Raw genomic sequence first — 25,992 nt, forward strand, 5'->3', positions numbered from 1 at the left:
GCGCACCTAATATTTCCATAATGGCCTTGTTGATGAGTTCCAAAGACCAAACATGGTCAGCACCTTCAGCCGCTGCAAAAGGTATGTTATCCTCAGGCGCGTAGCTAGGGGGGGGGGCGGTCCGCCCCAGGCGGCACTATGTTTGGGGCGGCGGCCGCGCGGCACTTTATAATGTATTTATTTGGGGACACTACTAGTCAGTGTCCCCAAATAAATTATAAAGACCGCTGCAACGGGCCACCAGTGCCGCGGGCGCGGCCCTGTTTGAATGCAAGCGCACCGCCACCTGCTGCTAGCAACTACTGTCTGCACTTATCATAGGCCCGTGACGTTGTACGAGCGTCTGCAAGTTTTTACTGTGCGCCGGGCAGTGGCGTCTGGGTTCCAATGTGCCTGTGGGGTGAGGCGCAGGAGACCTGAGAAACTGTGGCAGGCCGGCAAATGTTGGCAGCGCTGGCGCTGCTCGGCGCTAAATTGAAATAAATGACCCCGTGATCCAAACCACGGACCCGTCGGCCGCTGAAGAACAACACTGTGCACCTGAGTTGTTCCTGCTGAGTGAGTGAGTCTGATGGGCGGGCGGCTCAGAAGCGACCCTAGCAGGAGCAGCATTGAGCTTCAATTAAGCTGAACCTGGCCTCCCGCGTGAAAGATACCACTTGGATTTGTCAGCGCGCCTGGCATATAGCTGAGACCCACGCTGAATTTCTCCCTGGATACCTACGCCAAGTCTGCAGGCTGCAGTTTCTGTTTCATTACTATGCATCGGTGCAGTCCTGTCTCCAGAAGGCACACGACGTGTGAGAGGTCAGACTGTACAGGATGTTTTTATTTTTGTATTTTTGTGGGCTTGTCAGCCTAGGTGCTGTTGATTATCCTAATGCAAAAACGTTGTCTGCATCAAGTTTAAATGGATGGGAGTCTCACATCGCTGATCGCTTGCAAAACATGTATACATCACATGAGGAGGCAGCATACTCTTTCCTTGCCCTGCCCGCCCTCCGCCAGTACATCTCCTTGTTGTCGTTCTCAACCCCCGCAAGTGTAAGTTTGGTGCCCAGTAATGTGACTGATGTATTTGTGCGACAGGTCAGAGTGTGTGCTGATATTTTTTTGGTCTGTTTGTGAACCTCTTAAGACCTAAGGCATTAATTCACAGACATGATACAGTGCCCCGGCCTCCCGCGGTATTGCTAATCCTCACTTTGGAACCTGTGAGCTGATTTCCCTAAACTTCAAAGAGCTCTGCTGATGTGATGCCCTTCTTTAGTGCCGCTTTGGTGCGTGTCTCACGGCAGATCTGTACTGGCAGGTGAAACAGGGTTATAGAGCACCTGCTGATGATTGGCCTGGTATGGATCAGAGTCTAGTCGGACTGATTAAGCCCTTCCTGTGATATAAGGGTAGAAGTCCCAGCCCAGGGAAGTTAGAGCTATGTGTGCAGCAGGTTCTACTGTGCATGTGCCTAAAAATACAACAAGTGCGTGCAGCATAAGCGAGCTTACACACATGGATACAGTGTTCAAAACAATCCCAATGTGCAAATGCAGGCCACTCTTTAACTGTCTCATTTGCTAATGTGGGGCACTTTGACTTTTGTGCTCGAGCTTAATTTCAATCTCAGTCCGGCCCTGGCGGGGGGGAATGTTTCCTCTCCTGCCTGCATAGGTAACTCTTCTGGCTGCTCAGGCCTAGACTGTCAGTAGCTCTTTGCCTTACATTAATTAGCACTACCTTCTCCTGCAGTCTGGTGGCCCCTGCCTGTCCCCAGCTGAAGAACTTGGAAAACGCTCAAGGCAAGCGCTCATCCTGGCAGAAACATTTCCTTGGTACTTCTGGTGGCACAGTCTACTCAGGTGTGTCATGCACTCTCTCTGCACTGACTTACACTCATCACTGCAGCTAGTACATTAACCTACTAGCTCGCCCTTCGAGTTTTAGTTATATTGTACTGACAACCAGGGGCATGTTTGTATTAATTTCATGATATTATCAGATAAACTTGCTCAGTGCCTAATACATAGCATCAATCCACAATTGATGTCTTGTCAAGTTGAGCATATGGCTCCACAGGCCTCCTGCTAACTTCCTCAAGCTGTGATGGAAGATGGTACTGCAATTGTTTTTACAGAAGGGTCATCTTAGTTGGGGAACTGAATCACATTAATGTGGGTGGTTGGCTTGGAAGACATTGGTTATCCTCATTGAGCTGTTCTATACAGGGAGTGGGGGGGGGAGAGATTCTTGACACTTTCCAGCCTAACCTGTGTTAATGTTGAGTGTGTTTGGGGGTTCTGCATGGTGATTTACAAAGGATGTTAGGGTATTGAATGCTTCCCCTTAATTAGTGTCAGCTATGGTAGTGTTGTTATTGGAAAGTAGTGCCATTTGCCCTTCTAAATGACACAGGTGGTTTATGTAAGAGTCATTCTAGTGTAACATTTTTGTTGATTTTATATTTCTCCTTCGGTATGCATTGTTCCTCATCTAAGTTCTAATACAAACATTCCACCCTAGGTTCTTGTTTGCCTATATCCTTGTAGTTGGAACTGGCCTGTCTCTTGCTTGCATTTTCTCTGTTGTCTTGTTCTAGCCTTCCACTACTACTCAGCTGTAGATGATGGATCTCTGAACAGTGTCATGTATGTGCATGTTTGCATTGTGCTGAGGGGATTAGCAGGTAATCGTTCACGCAGCTCTCTGATGGATGTCACATGCGGTTTTTCTGAGTCCCAAGATAGATCATGCAGTCTGTGTGTTCTCCTTTGTACTGCCGATCACCGGTGTATTCAATTGTGTAGCCTTGGACCGTGTCATGTATGTCCATGTAACTTGCATGATCGGGGTAACTATTAGCGGCGATACTACGTGTCCCTCGGACCTCTTTCAAGTGCTTGCCGTCCTTTTTCCCCAGCAAACCACCTCCCCCCTAGGGGCGGCAATCTGAGGAATAGCCCCGGGCGCCACAAGCTCTAGCTACGCCACTGGTTATCCTGTAGTGCATCCGTTTTAGAAGAGCCAGGATCCAAGAAATGAGGAGCCGGAGCATGTATATCCAAAAAGAATTGCTCATAGAAATCATCCTGAAGCAATGCCACTCTCATGAGCCAACTCCGAAAATGGGTCCTCATCGGAAGCATCAGTAAATCTATGTCTAGGTTTGCGCATGGTAGCGAAAGAAATTCTGAGGACAACCTTGGTCCTTGAAGTTCAAAAGTTTCACAGGCAGATGTAAGTGCCACATCCTTCTGAAACGGTGCACAGACATAATATCGACTCCAAAATATCGTTTGGACAGAATATCGAGTTTGAAATATCGTTTGGACAAAATATCGACAGGACAGAATATAGACAGCCAAAATATCGTTTTTAAGGTAAGTGAAGTAATATCGACTGTAAATAATATAGAAAGTGAAAATATCCAAGTATATAATCTAGATAGTAAAAAATATGTTTTTTTAAATAATATTTAATTATTTATAGTGTTTTTTATGTTATAATATGTGTGAAAAGTGTCATTTTATGTTATAATTATTTTTAATTAATGATTTCTTTTTAATTATTGTGTAATTTTATTCTGTAGCGGGTTGTGGGTTTATAGGGGAATAGGGTGGGAAGTAATTTAATTATAATTAATTAAATATGTAAATTTATTAATTGGTAGTAATATTTAATTAATTGGTAATTAAATAATATTTGTTAATTATTTAAAATTTAATTGGTAATTAATTTAATTTAATTGATTAATTGCTAATTATGTAAATTTAAATAATTTATTTCCTGTAGCGGGTTGTGGGTTTATAGGGGAATAGGGTGGGAAGTAATTTAATTATAATTAATTAAATATGTAAATTTAATAATTGGTAGTAATATTTAATTAATTGTCAATTAAAAAATATTTGTTAATTAATTAAAATTTAATTGGTAATTATTTTAATTTAATTGATTAATTGCTAATTATGTTAAATTAAATTATTTATTTCCTGTAGCGGGTTGTGGGTTTATAGGGGAATAGAGTGGGAAGTAATTTAATAATAATTAATGAAATAATAACATTTATTTAATTGTATTTAATATAAAATAATTGTAAATTAATTTTTAATTATCAAAGAAATAATTGGTAATTCGTTATAAATTAGTATTAATAGGTAACTAATTGAAATATTTTAGGGTTTAGGGTCAGTTGTTAGTTTTTGGGTAAAGGGGTATTTTTAGGGTTCAGGGTCAGTTTTTAGTTTTTGGGTAAAGGGGTATTTTTAGGGTTCAGGGTCAGTTTTTAGTTTTTGGGTAAAGGGGTATTTTTAGGGTTCAGGGTCAGTTTTTAGTTTTTGGGTAAAGGGGTATTTTTAGGGTTCAGGGTCAGTTTTTAGTTTTTGGGTAAAGGGGTATTTTTAGGGTTCAGGGTCAGTTTTTGTTTTTTGGGTAAAGGGGTATTTTTAGGGTTCAGGGTCAGTTTTTAGTTTTTGGGTAAAGGGGTATTTTTAGGGTTCAGGGTCAGTTTTGGGTTTTTGGGTAAAGGGTTTTTTTAGGGTTCAGGGTCAGTTTTGGGTTTTTGGGGTACAGGGGTACAGTGTAAAAATAAAGTAAAATTAAATTTACATTAAATTGTAAAGGTATCTGCGTTGTAAAAACATGCGTTGTAAAAACATGCGTTGTAAAAACATGCGTTGTAATAGTTTTTGCGTTGTAAAAATTTTGTTGTAATGGTATTGCGTTGTAAAAGTTGCGTTGTAACGTCATATATCTACTGTTGCACTCTTTGGAGTGGGAATAGTAATTTTAACCCCTACGCTATCCAACGCTTTCCCTACTGTTGCACCCACTGGAGTGGGAATAGTAATTTTTACTCTTTTGTATTTGTATGTTAATAATATTGGCTATTATTTAATTACATTTTGTTACTATATATATATATGTTTTAAGAAATATGATTAAAAAAATATTATTTTTTTACTTTCATTAATTATTTAATTATTAAAAGTTATTTTAAGTATTGTTAAGTATATATTAGTAATTAATTTTTTATATTAATGTAATTAAACATTGTTTTTATTAAAGTCGATATTTTTTACAACTATATTTTTGTAAACGATATTTTTAACTCGATACTTTTGTACTTACCTGTTTGTAGATAGAAACTCGATATTTTGTCTCTCGATATTTTGTCAACGATATTTTTGTTGGTCGATATTCTGTCCCTCGATATTATTTCAGTGATCCTTCTGAAACAATATGCTCAGTTTGTCAAAAGTTAACCTTCAACGTTGGAATGGAAGGCCATAAGCTAACTTCTGTAACCATGTGCATCAGGGGAAATAGCATGGAATTACAACATGTCACTATCTGAGAGACTGACATCACATATGGGACATCTTCTCTCATCCACAGTGACCCAGGCTGCTCAACATCAAATAGCTTCTATTTGAAAGTAATCTAACAAACGAAGAAGAACAATTGGCCATCGAAACATTACACGCCCCATGCAGTGTTATTTCTTTAAAAATTAGTGAGTGGCTGAGAGAAGATTCACATTAATTTCAATTAAGGAACACCTCCTGTTCCCCACTTACACATTTGTAATTAAAGGGAAATGGCCATAATTTGTTTATGGAACTCCCCTAAAGATTTATATCAGCCGACTGGAAAATGTATCAAGCAAGGTGTGAAATAAAATATTGAAATTGGTGGTAAGATCAGTCTGTGTATTAACCATACTGCTGACAGGGTCTCAGCTACTGTGAAAGTGTAATCTCCCAATGTCTCGAGATCTAGGAAGCACTGAGAAATCTACGGAAAACACACGGCTAGCTTTTGCTGATAAGTGTTTGTTTAATGTACACAAGAACACACAGCAATTGAGGAAACAATAGAAAATGCAGTGTATAGTCTTGCGAAAGTAAATGTATTCATACAATACCCATCAGTCGTATGCCCAATTTACAAGGAGGGCCTAGGTCCAACCGTCCTCTGCATGAACACTGGTCCCGGTGTTCGGCCAACAGAGGACACCGTGCAGAGTAACGGCCGAAAATGCCGTTCGGTATTTGACTGATGGGTTGGGGCGGGGTAACGTAAAGCGTCCTGGCGCTGTCGGACTCACTTCTCGGTAATACCCAGCCGGGCTCTACCGACGGTCCTGTATGTATCCCAATGCCCAAAACAGAGACGTGGCAAACACCTCCTTTGGTGTGCGTCTCTGTTCCAATTCCTTCTAGGGAGCGTAGAAACCAACGCTCAACCCAGACTTACACGGCGATATCCTCGGAATGAACAGCCGCTCCCTTCCGATCCTCCGTTCTCAGTCCCCGATCAGCGGGGCCGTGTGCTCGGAGCAAGCAAGGTTCGTTTGTCCTCGAAATCCACAGTACAGCAGGACAGCACCAAACGGACGGCAAGAATTCAAAATATCCGACGGTGTTCCCAGCATTCACTGTGCCTTAAATACGCCTTCCGTTGCGCGTGCTGATCGCGCATGGCATTCTGGATCCCGTAGTTCCCCATGACGCGGTGATCGGCGTCTCTTCCCGACTGGTGTCGTCCTTGGAGGGGAGCCGCGTCCTGGGGATTCTGACAGAAAGACAACTTTTCTAACTTCTTGATGCTTCAGTATCATTCGGGATTTCACCAACCCATGCAGCAAAGCCACAGACATCACCCAGTCCCAAAACCTCTGTGACAAGCTTGGAACCTACTTCCACCTCAGGATCAAAAACCTCTACAACAACTTCGTCGACCATCCTCCTGATGCCACAGCCGGCCCCCGACCCCAGAGACGCCAGCCAGCCCACCATCACCAACTGGACACCGATCACAACCGAAGACACCTCCTCGACCATGAAAGGCATCCACTCAGGGCCCACACTGACCCCTGCTCTCCCCACATCTACCACAGAGCTGCGGCCGCCATCGCACCTGAACTTAAACGCACCATCAACATCACCTTCAAAACCGGCACCTTCCCAGATGACTGGAAGTGCTCTGAAGTCAGGCCCCTGCTCAAGAACCCCACAGCTGACCCCACCGACCTAAAGAACTACAGACCCATCTTGCTCCTCCCCTTCGCAGCCAAAGTGGCAGAGAAAACAGTCAACATGGAACTGACACAATTCATCGAAAAGAACGCCATCCTTGACCCGTCCCAATCTGGATTCTGAGGCAACCAGAGCACTGAGACCGCCCTACTCGCCGCCACAGACGACATCTGCACCCTCCTGGATCAAGGCCACTCCACAGCCCTCATCCTACTCGACCTATCAGCTGCATTCGACACCGTCTCCCACCTCACCCTAGTCACCAGACTACATGACGCCGGCATTCAAGGAACAGTCCTGGACTGGATCCGACAATTCCTCACCGGAAGAAGCCATAGGATCAGCCTGGCACCCTTCGTCTCCGAGCCCACAAAAATCACCTGCGGAGTCCCTCATGGGTCATCACTGAACCCGACCCTCTTCAACATCTACATGGTCCCCCGTACAGCCATTGACCGACAACACGGCCTCAACATGGTATCCTAAGCTGAGGACACCCAGCTCATCCTCTCCCTCACCAAAGACCCACCACTGCCAAACTCAACTTCCAGAAAGGAATGCAAGATGCCGCAGTCTGGATGACCAACAGCTGCCTGAAGCTCAACGCCGAGAAGACAGAAGTCCTCGTCCTTGGAACCACCCTCTCAGCATGGGGCAACACCTGGTGGCTGACCGCCCTCGGGAGCCCACCCACCCCCTCAGACCATGCCAAAAACCTCGGCATCATACTCGACTCATCACTCACCATGAACCGACAGGTCAACGCCGTCACCTCCAGCTGCTTCAAAACCCTCCGCATCTTCCGCAAGACCTTCAAATTGATCCCCCCTGAGTCAAGGAAGACAGTCGTCCACGCACTCATCAACAGCAGACTGAACTACGGAAACTCACTCTACGCCAGCATCAACAAGTCCATACTTTGCAAACTCCAGACATACAGAACACCGCTGCCAGACTCATCCTTGGCATCCCCCGGCACGAGCACATCAGCCAACACCTACGAAGACTCCACTGGCTCCCAGTGGAGAAAAGAGTCACCTTCAAAATCCTCACACATGCCTACAAATGCCTACACAACAACGGACCAAAATACCTCAACAACAGAATCAATTCCACGTACCCAAAAGAAAAATCCGATCCTCCAACCTCGCAATGGCCGAGACCCCGCGCATCCACATCCACAGAGCCAGAGCAGGTGGAAGATCCTTCTCTCACATTGCAGCCAAGACCTCGAACGAGCTACCGGCAGACATCAGACGCGCCCCCTCCCTGAACACCTTCAGGAAGATCCTCAAGACCTGGCTTTTCGATAAACAGATCTGTGCGCCTCCTCCCCCCCCCCTTCAACACCTTGAGACCCTCACGGGTGAATAGCGTGCTTACAATTCCCCTGATTGATTGGTTAATGCTTAACATTTTATAGGTAGCTCCTTTCTTAGCCATTAATTGTTGCCTAAGTGTTAAATTGGAAGACAAGTACAGTTCTGCTGTGTTCAGCTCTCTCCATGGCACAACAGTGACATTTTTAAACTTATATTGTCCAGTTCAACTTCATAATTGACCTAAGCCGGGGCCACTGGAATTTTGCAGCAGGAGTAAGCCAAATTATGCAGCAGGGTTGAGTAAATAATGTGGCAAGAAAATACAAATTATGCAGCATAATGCTGCACATTTTTAAATAGTATTACTTTATTATTATTCACTTTTTGCACTTGTTAACACTGTCTGGGCATTGGGTACCAGTTTAATACCCAAATACAGCAATAAGCAACAGAGAAAGGTGACCAGTCAACCTTTGCAAATTGCCTTCCACTACGTGCTAACAAGTGCTGTTGCGTTTTTAGTAACTTTTGAAATGTTTGAGCTAGAAACAAAAAAGTTTTGGGTTAATATCTGCAGATTATGCAGCAGATGGATTATGTGACAAATGCAACAAATCAATACTTATACGAAAATTGCAGCAGCTTCACAATCACATAACTTCAATGACCCTGACCTAAGCTGACTCTGCCCATGGTATGATAAAGACTTGCCATGTTGTATAATGTCAATTGCAGAGGATGCAATGTTATTCAAACTGTAAATATGAGTTGACAATGTATTGATGCCATTATCAGCAACAGCAAGTGCTTTTTTTTAAATTAGCTTGATCTATTTTCCTTAAACCTGCAGCAGCTTCCATTTATAATAGTTTCCAAATTTCATTATAGTCAACGTAAATTAACCTTTTAGAACATGAAGACCTGTGACCCAACAAGAAAATGCGCAAATCCATGTCATTCGAAAGGAGAGAAAGATGCTTTTTTACTTCAGACAAAGTGGAATATTGCAACCATTGCTGGCATAACGTTCCCATGGAATAGGTAGTCATAACCCCTGGGTGTTGAGACTCAGAGGAACAAGGGTCTGGTTTTCTAGCTTTAAAACCTGGCATGGAGCTCACAAAATGTGCATGACAAGCATTTGTGTCCACTGGCCATAATAACCACCTATTAGGATCTTAAAGGGGAGAATTGTATGTACTGTTTTGCACCATACTTTTTAGCTGTTCCTCTGTGTAATTTACCAAGTGTTGCCACTTATCAATACAGGCAATTGTGGGAATGGTAGGCAAATTCATTTATTTAATTTTGGCGAGACCCAAGAAAGTACTCTGTTGTACTGTCTTATTTAAGAAAATCTTCTGTGTTGGAATCAAGCAGGCTCTAAATAAAGTATCTGTTCTCTCTACTTGCCAGTGTTTAGTTCCCCAAACTGATTTTAAATCATTAGTGTCTTTCCAAAACTCATAGCCTTTTATGGCCAGCTGGGAAATGAATGAATCCGAATAAATGAATTTGGTTGGGTCAGCATATATTTCTTTGCCTGTGATTGGGTACATTTCAAATTAAATTGGGGTCTAATGAATTACGACCAGAAAAATATGCAAACATGTCCAAATATGTTTTGGAGCTACCCACTGGACGAGTTGGGCAATGTTTCCATTGTGCATAATTGAACACTGTACGTGGAACACCAGCTCTGTGTAAATAATAATGTACGAAGTGATGATAACAAAACATCTCTCGAAAATTAGTAGAGTTATGGTACAAATCTTCACTTTCAAAGACAGTGTCATTTTCAAGCTCTGAGAGCATTGAGGTAACTGTTTTTACGTCCTAATCATCAGAAATAAAGCCAGGGGCAATCACATCACCCATTGCAACCTTAAAGATATAAGGAACCTGCAGAGTCTCTGTAGGACCAAAAAATATCATATGGTACCTTATCCCAAACAATTCCATCAAGCACTGAAATAGCAGACATTTTCACAAGGGACAGGTCTCTTCGCAGTTTGTGTGAAGGAGAAAGAGATTTCAACACCTCAACTGCCAGTTCTGCAGCAAAGAGCTCTGGGAGATAAGGTCCATTTATTTGTTAGAAGAAAACAGTCACAAATCCAATGCAAAGAAGCAGGAAAAGTAATGAGATGGCAATCCAAATGTAAAGCCATAGAGGGATCAGATCAGTAGCAACCGGTGTCAGAGGAGATTGGTGGGGTGAGTGGGAAAACTATGAACTATGAAATAAATCAGAAAAAAAAGAACTTACCTCCAGCTCATCGCAGCAATGTCTTCTGCTTCTTTCGTGGCTCTACTGCAGGCACAGGCTGTCTGTGGCCAATCCTGAAGCTGCTCTCATATATGAGAGCAGGTTTAGGATTGACCTGAGCACCAATGATTTGTGCTCTGAGGAAGACTGGGAACCTGTCCTTGCTGTTGAGAGAGCTTCAGAGCGCATGACTTTAAGGACAGCTTGAGACGGCCAGCCATAACTGTCATGCGCACTGCCTGTGGTGCCTGTGATCCCCCTGGTCCCACCCCCAAGACTCAGGGAAACAAAATAATACAATAATAAACCTGGAGTTTTGTTGTAATCCTACTTGGTTTGCCCTCTTTCCCCTCCTCACCCTGCACCCCTTGGTTTGACCCAAGCAGATTGTGTGAAGATTCCACCGCTGACTCCAGCTGACTGGAACCTGTGATGGTGAAAGGACGCAATAAAGAAGAGTTCTCAAGAGCCACCTGTGTGTGTCTTATTTACAAACCTGGCGACGAAAACACCGTGTGGGGACGGTACACCATCAGCCCCATTACATACTCCAGTACAACCAGGTACTTTTAGTAAATCGCTGTCCTACCTGTGTCACCAAAGAAGTGTGCACCACGACGTGTTCTGCTTGCCGCTCGTTGCGTTTGGAAGTGCCCGTGTGGGTAGGAGAGCGACTTGTTTATTTATGACTCGGTTGTGGTCTGAGGAGAGGTTCCCTTGTCACGCCGGTTGCTGACTCTTGACTCTTGACAGGTGAACCGGTTCCTTCCTGGTGCCTTTCCCCGGGTTGCGGTACTTGTCCGGCCTGGTCCTGTCAGCTGGAGGTCCCGCGCTGTATCTGTGCTGTCTGCCCCTGACGGAGGTTTTGTGCAGCGTGGACGGTCTTGGATCTCGCAATGCCTGGGACCCAGACTGGAACTTGCTCTGGGCCCTGAGTTGATCGTCCCGTCCCGCGTGTACGCCCCTGTGGAAACTTGCGGAGGCAGGGTGCGAGGCCTGGGTGGGACGTTGGCGAGCAGCGGGTGACAATTGAGTAGCACTGCTGCGACGACGGTGCCGGCCCTGTGCCTTTCTGCGGGAGGGCGAGTCAGTGAGGCTTGGCGAGAGTTCCTGAGGGAAGACAGCTACCGGAGTACCGCTGAAGCGCAGCTGCCTTCTTTCGCTGCGTCATCGCCGGAGGCGGCTCTTTCGACTGCGCCTCCCTCACGGAGACACTCCCTCAGGGCGGCGTTTGCCACATCTTAACCCCTTACGCTTCGATAGGGTGCTTCAGCCTGTGGAGAGCTTCGCTGACAGGCACAGCTGTTTCCTCGAACTGGGTACTTTTATTATACATTAAAATTTGATGAGCCTGCTTGTGTGATCGCTGACAGGCACAGCTATCCTTGGTCATTCTACTCTTATTTGCCTGCTGTTGACACCAATAAGCACAGTTTCCAGCATTGAAGTGTCCTCTTAAGAACTTTCCCTCACAAGTGTTCCACAAGCTTGTCAAGGTTATCGCTGACAGGCACAGCTGTACATATCTACTTCCTACCAAACTTTCTGTCAAGAGACCTTAGCTGTCTGCAGTTAACGCTGATGGGCACAGCTTTACACATCCTTTTCTAATTTTAACCTTCCCTGCACTGCTAGCGATTTTTCTCAGCATAAGGACTAAATATTGTTTGCAGTTGTGCTCATGGGCACAGAGTACTAGCATTTTTATGCTTTGTCTCTTCCTTTTTCTCCCTTTCCATTTCTTTCTTCCACATTCTGTTATCCTGTGTCATTTTTTTTAGTTCTCAGGTTGCTTCTTTCCAGTACAACCCTGTTTTATATTTCTGTATGGTTAATGTGTTATCGCACATAAGTGGAAGAGTCCTCATCTTGAAAGAGAATTACCAACTGTTTTGTTTCTATCAGTGTATTAGTACTTTTCCTTTTTAACATGGCAAGTACGAATATGTCACAGCCGCCACCTTTTCTTAATGAAGTGGGTGAGCCACAGTTGCCTTGGAAACAATGGTTTGGACTTTTAGAGTCCTATCTTATTGCAATTGGGGGAGAAAAGTTCTCAGCACTAAGAAAGTTACATACCTTGTTGCATAATCTAGGTATTGAAGGGCGTAAAACGTATGATAACATATCTGCAGAGGCGGAAGACAGTGATGATGATGAGAACGTGTATATAGCAGCTGTTAATAGGTTAGAAAAACATTTTGGCAAGACCATCAATGTAGTGATGGAGAGACACAAATTATTTTCAAGGGGAAAAGTGAGAAGGTGAAAACGTACATTGCAGCCCTTAAGGGTCTGGCCAACACATGTGAATTCGATAACTTGCAAGATTCCTTAATTAGAGACCAGTTAGTGAGGTTTACTAACAACCCTAAAATCCAAGAGAGACTCCTTGTTGCCAATCCAGACCTTAAACAAGCCATCGACATCGCTGTGGGTATCGAACACACAGCAGATTGTATGGTGGCAATGAAAAGTGAAGGGGAGAAAAACACGAAAGTGAATGCCATAAGCAAGCAAGAGACCCAAAAAGAAAGTAAGAGTAAGGGGCCCAGCGTTCTTCCCCAGCTACAAAATTAAAGTGCTTCAGATGTGGTAGCCCTAATCACCTTGCAAATCACATGGGTTGCCAAGCCAGATCAGTCATGTGCCACAGATGTGGGAGGAGGGGTCAGTCGGCCAGGCTGTGCAGAGATTTCCAATCTAAAAAAGTTCACTCTATTGAGCAAGAACCACCCCAAGAAGTAAAATTAGTGTTCAAAGTACAAGAAGAGAACAAGACTGGTGGTTTTCCGTCTTATACAATCACATTAGTCCAAAGGGAAGTTACAGTCTTCGCTGATTCTTGCTCACCTTATACTCTAGTGGAAGCAGACACTTTCTCCAAAATGTTCCCCATGTGGCAACAGAGAATCCAACCTGCTGACATACACCCAGGGTGATATAATGGGGACCCTATACCTTTGGTAGGCATGATAACCAAGAGTACAGGATTCAAGTGAAGGAGCACAGTGGGGAAAATCTATCTCACACAGAAAGGGTCTATTCTGTTCGTGTGGAAACTCCAACGAGAATTAGGCATCAAATTGGACCCCAATAGTCCTGATCAAGTTCTTTTAGTGGATCAGTCTGTGGGAGAGAAGGAGGTTTGTGACGATTTCCCCAAGGTGTTCACAGAGGGGCTTGGCCTACTTAAGAATTACCAGCATTCCATCAAACTAAAAGACAAGGCCAAGCCTTTAGCTCACAAAGTGAGACCTATTCCCCATTTGATGCAGGCACCCCTATAAGCTGAATTGGATTGACTGTTAGCACAAGGTGTCATTGAACCGAATGACAGCTCACAGTGGTTGGCCCCAATTGTCCTTACTACCAAATCCTCGGGTAAGGATATAAGGTTATGTGTGGATCTTAGGGACCTAAACAGCAACATTTGGGTGGACAGGCACCCTTCACCGCGCATACATGAGGTCCTTACTTTAATAAAGGGTGCCAGCTGTTTCAGCGTTCTAGACCTCTCATCTGCATATCAGCAAGTGGAGTTGCACCCAGATTCACGTCACCTAACATCCTTCATTTCCCCACTAGGAGCCTTCCAGTACATTCGCATGCCCTTTGGGTTAGCCTCGGCAGCCGCAGCTTTCCAGAGGATCATGCAACATGTACTGGAAGGTCTCCCTAACACCATGTGCTTCCAGGATGACATTCTCATCTATGGGAAGGATGTGGAGGAACACAATTCCATTTTAAGGAAAGCATTGGTCAAGTTGGAAGCTGCTGGATTGACTCTTAAGAAAGAGAAGTGTCGTATAGGAGTAAATGTAAATGTAAATGTATTTCGACTTATATAGCGCACAAATCACCCAGAGGTCTCAAGGCGCTTGCTTAGGGAACCCGTCCTGGTATTCCCCTGTGAGATACCCCGGCAGGGTATCCACAAGGTGAAAGCCAGGCATCCCGCCACGAGGGGCCGTAGTGGAGATTAAGCAAGCGATTGCCCAGAGTCGCAGAGTGTGACCCCGTGAGTCGAGTAGGCACCGGAGCGAGAATTGTCGAGTCCGTGGAATTTTGAGCCCAAGACCCGCCGAGGCGGGGAATTGAACCCTGGTCCACGGCCGATCTCAGCTTCCGGGTCTGCCGCCTCTAACCACTGAGCCACGCTTCTCCACATGGGGTCGGTTGAATACCTAGGCCACACCATCTCGTAGGATGGAATAAAACCCAAGGCAGATTTGGTTGAAGCCATTCAAGGAACCAAACCACCCAGAAATGTAGAAGATCTTAAAGCATTCTTGGGATTGTCAGAATACTATGCCAAATTTGTAAAAAACTATGCTAGCATTGTCGAACCGCTGAGATTGTTGCTTAAGACCAGAACTCCCTTTACGTGGAATGAAAACTATTGTTCGCCACAGTGAAGGACAGCATTGCCTCAGCCCCATCACTGGGTAGGCTTGACCCTACCAAACCCACCATCTTGTACACCGATGCCAGTAACAAGGGACTAGGGGCAAGTCTCACCCAAATGGTTAACAACAAAGAACAGGTGGTGGCTTTTGCTTCTCGCGCCCTTAAAGGGGCAGAAGTTAACTACTCCGTAGTTGAGAAGGAGGCATTAGCCTGCACATGGCCATCAAGCACTTCCGTTTCTTCCTCTGGGGCATTCCCTTCACTTTGAGGAAAGATCACAAACCCCTCATGTTCGCTTTTACCACCAAAGGATCTGAGAAAACCACACCACGTATTTCAAGGTGGATTTTGGGTCTTGAGGGGTTCAATTTCTCCGTGAAGTACATGCCAGGCTCACAAAACGTAGTGGCAGATTTTTTGTCCAGCTCACCTAATGATACCAATGATGGTGATGTAGGAACCGAGGAAGAAGAGAGAGTCTTGAAGTTGACATGCCTGACCAAGGAGGAGTGGGAGCAGGGTTTGAATGATGATAAGGATTTGCAGGCACTAAAAGATTATATAATGAAGGGATGGCCCAGTGAAAAGAACAAGGTGACTCCGGAGTTAAGTGGGTTCTGGGATGTGAAGCTAGAACTTAATATTCATGATGGTTTGGTGTTGAGAGGAGAGAAGATTGTTCCACCCAGATCACTCAGGCAAAAGATTATCGACTTAGCGCATGTGGGTCACTTGGGGCGCAGCCTAACAAAAAACAAAATTAGACTAGAATTCTGGTGGCCTGGGATGGATACTATGGCAGAGCACACGGTGAGGGACTGCTTGGAATGTAGCAAGGCTGATAAGACCCATCAGACGAGGAAACCAACCCTATCCCCGGTGTTGATACCAGACAATCCCTGGTCCAAACTAGCTCTGGACATAATTGGCCCCCTGAACTTAAAAAGTTTGAAGGAAAGATTCATACTAGTCCTGGTAGATTACCACACTAAGTGGGTCACCTACAGATGTGTTAACCAAATTGATACCAAGGTGCTCATAAGCTTCCTTAAAGATATCTTCTTCGAAGAAGGCATCCCAGATATCTTAATTACTGATAACGGGGTACAGCTTACCTCAGAGTCTATGAAGAAATTATTTTCTGACATGGGCATCTTCCATCAGAAAACTGCACTTTATTGCGCCCGTGCTAATAAAAGAGTGTCTACAATGCGCTGAGATGTTATGTACTTCAGCAGTTCAAACTCTGCAGGAAACTCTCTGGACCTATCGCACCACCCCTAATCTAGTCACAGGGGTGTCACCTTTCACCTCATTGAAAGGGAGGATTCCCAAAACTGGGCTTTCACCTCCGGTAACAAGACAGACCAGTTGCCATGTCAACCGAGAGGAAATTGGAAAGCGTTACAAGGTCCACCAAGACAGGTACGTAGCAAGGTACAACGCTGACAAACACGTGAAAATTAGCAAAGTAAAGGAGGGGGATTGGGTCCGCGTTGATCTTCCCAAACCAAGAAGCAGGGAGGCCACCAGGTTCTCTGAACCCAAGCGGGTAACCAGAGTAGGCAGGAATGTGGTCCAGCTGACCAACGGTCAAACTTGGAGCATGGACAGGATTGTCCCCCATCCAGAGATACAAGTTCCTCAGGCAGAGAGACGTATGCAGAGCATGAAGGATGGGGCCCTTAGGAGGTTGACGAGGCCCACACATGCACCTAGGTGGACTAAGGATTATTGTACCAAATAAGATCCTTATTTGATTGCTCTATTATGTGTTTTGTTATAATGTTACTGCATCTTTTAACTTGCATTATGTGGTCACTGGAGCATGCTCTGTGTAATGCTCCTACCCGAGCAGCTCAACTGTACTTACCCCTTCCCTGTTTCTTTTCCTCCCTTGGTAAGGAGATGTGTTGTAATCCCACTTGGTTTGCCCTCTTTCTCCCCCGCTCACCCTGCACCCCTTGGTTTGACCCAAGCAGATTGTGTGAAGATTCCACAGCTGACTCCAGCTGACTGGAACCTGTGATGGTGTAAGGACGCAATAAAGAAGAGTTCCCAAAAGCCACTTGTGTGCGTCTTATTTACAACAGGTTTCTTATAGTTGTTTCTTTTTTTACGCTGCTGGCAGGGGGGGGAAAGTCCTTTGCCATAGCGGAGGAGCTGCCCCTGGAACAGATACGTGTGTTTAAGCCAAAGATGGAAATCATGTAGTGAACTGTGGGAAAATTCAGAAGAAAAGTAATCAGCATCAACAAAGTAACCAGAAACTGTCTGTGCAAATACTGAGGCCTCAGTTGGCAGAAGAGAACTGGCAGACATCTCCAAAGGTGGTTCATCAGAAACAACTCTTTAGGAGTAGCAGTAGCAAGCTGTATTCTCACATCCAATGTATGGCTTATATTGGTAGCTCTAACAGGAATGAACAATAATTCATTCTCCACCCTCCCCAGGCGGGGAGATACATAATTGGTGTTGCTCAAAACTTGTAAAGGACTTTCCTGTGCGGTAGTGACAGGAGTCAGATAACTACCCAGGAGTCCTTGTAGCCTACTTTGTAGTACAGGCCACATGATGCAATTGAGACAAGTCACTTGTCTTCACAACCAGCAAGAGGTTGCAAAACCATAGTTCTTGGACCCTAGATGCCAAGGACTGGCATCAGTGCATGGTAAGATGGGTCACACTCCTTCTTTTATGCAATCTACTCTCAAACTAGATCTCAAACATTTGGAATCCAGCCAGAGGGTGCTGGTAGCTCCTTCACTCTATAAGTGACATAATTATTTGAATGTTCATTAGACCTGTTCCTGTAAGATAGTGAAATGTACATTTATGTCAAAAGGTGTATCTGTCACGACTGTGGCAGTGAAGAACCGGGTTTTCTTAGAACCCAGCGGTGCCAGGAACACACCCGAAGTCTTCGAGTTCTCCTGTCTTGGAATACAGAGACACGGAATACTTCTAGGTGGCGTCAGAGATCAAATTTATTAGCTGCAGCTAGTAACAGTAAACCAAGCAATACAACACGGTGTGCAACTCAGGAGACTGCTCAATTTTCATAGAGCAAGACATCACTTTTTATGCTGTTTTCGATTAAATACGAATGCACACCCCCTGCGGCAAATTCTGACCAATGGAATACATTTTCACATACATTATTACATTCCAGAAAGCTCACTTTACATTGTACCAACCCACAAGTTAATTATTAGGACTGTCCCAAATTCGATTTCCACAAGCCGGACAAACCCATAATTGAAAGCACTACCCATGTAATGAAAAGTCGTAAGGAAAGAAACAATTCAGATGTTGAGTAGGATAAGATATGTGCAAGAAACTAAAAGTTAACGATATCCTGAACATTGATTGGTAATCTCAGACAACGATCAACTAGGAAAATTGGCTTTGTGAAAGGGTCAGTTTCTGGTGACGGGGTCAGCATCTTGCAGTTCACTCGCAAGACGAAAAGGGCCTGTTAATGCATACATGAACAACGAAGCCCATGCAACTTTGTTCATTCGTTTACCTCCATAGGCCTACGTGAGGGCAACACAAAATGGCGTCACGAACAATGCAAACAAAATGGAGTCCGGTCCCGTAAACCACGGAACCTCAGACCCTCCTTTTGCCATTACGTAGGCAATGACCTAAACTCACGTCAATCTGAATCCAGGTCTATATCTATTCTCATCAGGTCATCAAGGTGTTGCTGTAACATCATCTTATTATCCTTCGCTTCTCTCTGGATGGGTCTTCTCACACAGATTGTAGCACAAAGACTAAAAATGGCGGGACCACACTGGATGCATAAACAACACGAGAAAAGGACAACTAAAGCCATACCAAGGAACATCAGAATCTTCCATCCCCATTTGGACAGCAGTTCCCAAAACCATTCTATCAATGACCAGTTCCCTTCATTTACATGTATAGACTCAGCAAACTTATGCAACTTCAAGATGGCTTGGAACACTGTCGGGGCGTTATCAGGTATGAAAACGCAGCAACTAGACCCGATTAACTTACATACTCCACCTCTATCTGTAAGTATAATATCTAAAACAAAGCGGTTTTGTAATGTCATAAGACGATCTGCTTGAAGCTCAGCTATGATATTGCTAAGGGCATCTGCAATCTCATTTATAGTGGCCTCGACCACTCTCGTAAGCTGACGAATATTCATACTATTAGCCATAGGACCCCAAAAGGGCAGAAAACCCTTAAAGAAGTCTCCAACTTCTTGTGCGACAGTATCTTTCGCATGAATAACACCTCTACCATATCTTGTCTTATGGTAATTGAAAACAGCTGTATACGTAGGGGGAAGCAAAAATGCCACATAACATGTGCCTGAAAAATCAGAAGACAACCATGTATATGCTCTGTCGTAACAAACAAAATGCGTGCCTTTAGCTGGCACGAACGGTGGAGCTTTCTGGGACGTATAGACATAGGTGTGAACACACACACTCTTACCAAGCTGAGCTCTCGGATTCTGACCATTACCTTGCAGACAAAAATGACCTCGGTGGGGTACAATCCAAATAGGAGGAGACCTTTTCTGTCTCTCTTTCTCTGTCAGGCTAATGCTAAATCCAGTCTTGTTCCAACCAACATATGCTCGTACCTCGTCTTTAGGGATAGCATAATATGCATCAATATCTCTGATCATATCTACTATTCCCTGTATCAAGGCATTTTTACTCACATTATCTTTGACGGAACGTACAGTAGATGCTTCATTCGCATAGATAAACATTGCTTGGAGTGCCCATACTGACCCATTAGGCGAAAAAGGCAAAACCAAATATGGCATTCCCTTGTCTGTCGTATGCCGCATAAGACCACACACCCAACAATTTGTGGTATTTACAACTAGTTGATGCTGATGCAACATCTGTATAAACGAATTGTTCACAAATTCTGATCTTCGTGTCTGTTCATGTTCAGGCAACGTGTGAAATTCATGTGAAGAAACAGTAGAAAAAGAAAGAGTAGGTTGGGCGGTAGATGCAAGCGTAGCTGCAAGCCAACGTAATATTCAAAAGCATTAAAAAACACAGTATTAAAAAACATCTGTTACGGATCAATATACATATCTTCACTTTAGAATCAATTTTCTTAATACCCTTATCAGACTCAAAAGACTCCATCCTCTAACGTGCTGCTCACGGCTATTACCTTCTTCACTTAAGTGTGCGTCAAGATCGTACTAACGACCATGAACCACAGACCTTATGTCAATACGCGGCTCACCCCTTAAGGCTGTACCGCGACCCTGCAGCTGAGTCCGGATGGTGACTCGAAAAAGAAAAAGAAAAAAAAAAGTCTCTTGATCGGACAAGGTGTAATTCACTACATAAAAAAAAATTCAGTCTTTATTTGTCCATAGGTTCAGTCTTTCTCGGTCTTAAATTGTAGCGCTCTTTACCAGGCACAGTTTGCTCTTGAAAAAGGATTTCCGGATTCATTGTGTCGAGTCTCAAATGGGAAGGCATAGCAGCTTGCAGAATGTCGTCATCCTCGCGTTCTGACTGAGTCCATGTCAAATGTGCATCACTAAAAGGTACAAATCTAGGAATTCTTTCACATTCAGAGTTGGCTATACCATCCCTCACCCTCTTATCATACGGTAAGGGCAAAGGAACTTTTTTACAATGGGTGGCATGCACCCAGTTTTTTTAACCAGCTACCCTAACAGCAGTTCTAGTGGCCAAAAGGACCAAATGTGGTCCAGTCCATCTTGGTTCCAAATTCGAAGTTCGTTGGAAATTCTTCGTCAAGACAAAATCACCATGTTGAATCATATGGCCTGGATCTGCAGTAGCTGTCGGCAAACTGTCATAGACCTGTTGGTGGAGAACACGTAATTTAGCAGTCAAGTCGGGGAGAGGAGTTGGCCTAACGGCTAGGGCACTCGACCTCGGACCTGGGGATCTGGGTTCGAGTCTCGGTAACGACGCCAAAAACCTCCTGTGATTCTGGGCAAATCACTTAATCTCCCCATGCCTAAAATGAAAGGGTCTCCTCATGTAACGTAACTGGAAAATATGTAAAGCGCTCTGATACCTGATTCGGTTCGGGTCTAGTTCGCGCTATATAAAACTCTGCAAAAAAAAAAAAGTCATGTAAGTAATCCACCAACATAGGGTACTCAATCTCACTGTATTTCTTAGGACGAGGCACACCCCAAACATTCGCTGGACGACCAAAAACTATTTCGTATGGGCTAAGTCCCACACAAGAATGCACTGTCGTCCTTGTTGACTAAAGAGCCAATGGCAAGGCATCTGGCCATGTAAGACCAGTGCTCGCTTGTATTTTAGCCAATTTCAACTTCAAGGTGCCATTATAGCACTCGACAAGTCCAGCAGACTGGGGGTGATTCGTAGCATGGAATTTCTGATTGATACCCAAACCAGCACACACTTTCTTCATAATCTGACCCACAAATTCACTCCCATTGTCGCTCCATACAATTCATGGCAAACCATACCTAGGGAAATACTCTTTGAGCAAAACCTTGGCTGTAGACAAGGCAGTATTATCCTTTAGGGGGTAAGCCTCTATCCATCTGGAAAAGGAGCAAACAACCACAAGGACATACTTCAAATTATTGCATCTCTCCATGTGAATATAATCTAGCTGTATCACCTCAAACGGATACGTCGGAGGAGCAAAATGACCAGCTGGAGTTGGAGTTCCCTTTCCAGGATTGTACTTCAAACAAATCATACAATGTTTCACCACTTTTTCAGCACATTTAGGAATTCCAGCATTCTGCCATACTGGAGCCAACAACTTGCATATCCCTTTCGAGCTAATGTGAGCCATTCCATGAGCCATAGTAACCACTGGGAACACATACGCATCAGGCAACAACCATCGCTGGTGTTCCGACAACTCAACCCAACAACCCGTCGAATCCAACATACCCGTACTTTCTCTCCACGTACTCACTTCCTTTTCTGTAGCTTCAGCCTGAATCAACTTCACACTTTCTATTGTGTCTTCACACATTCCACCAGCCATAACCCAATTAGCAGGGCCTGCGACATACATACGGCTCATCATGTCTTTCACCGTTTCCTTCGCAACTTCATCCGCAAGCGCATTTCCTCGACCTACATCATCCACAACTTTCTTACGGGCACTACACTTCACAATTGCAATCTGCTTTGGGAGAGTAAGTGATTCCAGAAGTTCATTCACTAACTGCCCATGCTGTATTTTCGTACCATGGGAAGTAAGAAATCCTCTCTCTCTCCACAAACGCCCGAAACTGTGGGCAACACCAAACGCATACTGGCTATCAGTATGAACATTCACTCGCTTTCCCTCTAACAATACACACGCTCTAGTCAATGCAATCAACTCTGCTGCTTGCGCAGAATTCTGTGCTATGCGTGCTGTTTCAACAACTGTATGTAAAGTTGTGACAGCATATGCCGCAGTCGTCTCACCATTCGGAAGCTTGAAACACGAACCATCTACCCATAAGGTACCATCAACATTCGTGAGAGGAGTATCTTTTAAATCAGCTCTAGCCTTCGTTTCCTCCTCTGTCGGAGAACACAATCATGCTGTTCCTGAACATCTGACTCTACAGAAATCGGCAACAACGTAGCTGGATTCAACACATTGCACCTTTTGATGTGAACATGGCTAGCCAAAAGCGTCAACTCATATCCTGACAGACGTGCACTAGTAAGGTGCTGTGTCTTAGTCCTATTCAATAGAGTATCCACTGCATGTGGGACCATCACAATCAACGTATTATCCAATACCAGACCAGCAGACTGTCGGATAGAAACAGCCGCTGCCGCTGTAGCTCTCAAACAACTCAGCAACGCTTTAGCTACCGGATATAACGTCGCTGAAAAATACGCACATGGGCGTTGCTTGTCTCCAAATTGTTGCGTCAACACTGACAATGCACAACCTTCTCTCTCGTGAACATACAATGTGAAAGGTTTACTGTAGTCCGGAGTACCCAATACCGGAGCCGAACACAATGCATCACGTAATTCAGAAAAACTTTTCTGACATACATCAGACCAAGGGAGAGGATACCGAGTATCTTTAAGAGTCAGTGCTAACAGAGGTTTCGCTAGCAATGAGAAATTCGGAATCCACTGCCTACAATACGATGTGATACCTAAAAAGGCACGTACTTCTCTCTGTGTGGATGGCACACTCATTTGCGCAATCACTTGAATTAGTTCTGGGGTCAATCTTCTTCCCTCCTTCGACAAGAGATGACCTAAGTAGGTTACTTCTTGTCTGCAATACTGTAACTTGGAAGGTGACACTTTATGATGAAGGTCAGACAAATGTCGTAACAAAGAAAGAGTAGCCTCTTTACAAATCTCTTCATCATCAGCAGTAACCAGCAAATCATCAACATACTGGATAAGAGTAGCGCCAGTAGGCAACACAAAATCATCAAGCTGAGTTTTCAACGCCTGACTATAGATGGAGGGACTTTCACAATAACCTTGAGGAGCTCTCTTAAACCGGAAGCTTCGGCCTCCTAAAGAGAAGCCGAAAATATCTCTACTCTCCTCGGCAATCGGAATACTGAAGAAAGCATTCTTCAGGTCGATAACAGAAAACCAGGCTGCTGAAGCAGGAATCAGAGTCAACAAAGCAGTGATATCAGGGACAACAGGAAATTGTGGCAGAACAATTTTGTTCACTTCTCGAAGATCAATCACAAACCGATACACAGGTGGCTGAGAAGCATCAGTACGCTTAAGGACAGGCAAAACAGGACTGTTACACACATTACCTCTCGTTTCTTCAACTACACCCTTCTCAACCAAATCATAGACAATCGCTAGAAGAGCTCTCTCGCCATCGCTCGATATTTTATATTGGGGAATACGAGGTAACCTAGCATTCGACTTAAGGGTAACAACATAAGGTGGAATCTGCAAGAGAGCAACATCATTGGGACCTGTAGCCCAAAGTCTATCAGGAAGAGAACGCAATTCCAGTGGAAGGCAATCTTTAGACAAATACATCGGAGAAATCACTTTCTTACCCAAGGTAAGATATACACCCGCAGGAGAGCAATGTAATGTCGCATGCAATCTTTTCAGCAAGTCCAAACCCAATAGATTCTCACCACAACCAGTCGTTAGAATAAGGGGAGCTTCCAATTCACAAGGACCAATAGACAGGGACAAAGGACTAGAAACCAGGTTACAAACTGGGGCGCCAGAAAATCCTACTGAAACATTGGTCAAGCCAGACAAAGGTGCGCCAGGAAGTTTAGAGTGCATAATAGAACTCTTTGTCGCACCAGTATCCAAAAGAAAAGGTTCTACCACACCTGATGTAATCACTTTAACATAAGGTCCACTCTGGTCTACTGGAACAGACACTACTCCCTCTCTTTGCCCATGGCTGTCCTAACTATCATTATAACCAGCACTCTCACTCTCGACACAATAATCCTCAACATAGTACTGGGCAGACTGAACGGTAGGAACATTCTCTCTGTCAAAATAATTCGCAGAATTCTGCAGGGGAAAGGAACGCTCATTCTGGGGTAACACACCACATCCCCTACCCCTAGGAGCTTGATGGAAACCACCATGACCTCTCTGACCAGATTCGCCATTCGCACGCTGTAACAAAGCCGGGCAACTATTCTTGAAATGACCTTCCTCTCTACAATAGGCACACTGATTAGGTCCAGGAAAGAATCGTGGAGCATAAGGCTCAGGCTTCTGTAACAATCTCTGAAACTGTGGAGGTGGCTGAAACTGAGGCTGATTCTGACGAGGCGGATAAGCTTGTTGCAAAAGAACTTTCGTCTTTAATTCTTTATTCTTCTTCTCTATTTTATCCTTCTCATCTTCATCCCTATTCTCATAATATTGTGCAGTAGCCAATATCTGGGCTGACGAAGAAACAGCCCATGAACTCTCAGAGTCGTTTAACTTATTAGAAAGTTCGGGAAGCAAATTAAAGACAAATTGGTCCACGAACAACCTTTGACCACCTTCCGTACTCATGTCCTGACCACTATGATCGATAAACGTTTCCTCAAACCTCGTGAAGAAATCAGACACACTCTCATCTTTCTTTTGCTTGCATGCTGCCAACTTATCCCAATTCACTCGTAAAGGAGGCATCATAGTTTTCATTAAATTAATAATCCTACCAGGTAATTCTGCAACTAAGGGCTCAGGTTTGGCACCTCCTACCTGCCGACCATCTGCAGCAACAATATTAGCCCACGTATCTCCTAATTCTTGCGCATGATTCTCATGACGAATCTTCGCCCACAAAGGTTGAGGAACTACATTACCCATTAACATATCTATGTCAGCTAAATTCATAATACACGCTTCAACTGTCTGAGACAACTCCTTGTAATAACCGGCAGGATTCTTACGGGGGTCAGGCAAGGTCTGCTTAAGAGCCAAGACCTCTGCTCTCTTCCAAGGAACATGTACCCATACTCGCTGAAAATGAGCCGGTACACCCTGAATACCCTGATTAACATTAGCAACAACTTCCTCTCCCCATACTGGAGGAATCTCTCTCATAGGATACTGCTTCACTTTCCTCCTAACAGAGGAATCAGGTTCGTACAATGTCTGAGGCGGTAGTCTAGACCTAAAAACAAGTATCGTCTCTATGGCTTCCTCAACATCAGACTCCACTATCGTCCCTTTAGCAAATTCGGACTAAACATCAAGCACTTCCTGCGGAATTGGACCCAACTCATTATCTTCCCATACCTGACAGAGAAAAGTACACATCACATCAAAAACATACCTTTGCTTCGGCGGATCCCACTGAAAGAAAACATCCATAACCGCTTGTAAATTATACCTGGAAACATTTAAAATCCATCTACGAGCCAAAAGATCCAACACTGCCCGTTCCTCGGGACCAGGAAGCTGATTACGACTCTGCTTACGTTCCGAAACAGGGGTCA

The sequence above is a fragment of the Lissotriton helveticus genome, chromosome 5_1 (assembly GCF_964261635.1).
Source record: "Lissotriton helveticus chromosome 5_1, aLisHel1.1, whole genome shotgun sequence".
Lineage (NCBI taxonomy): Eukaryota > Metazoa > Chordata > Amphibia > Caudata > Salamandridae > Lissotriton > Lissotriton helveticus.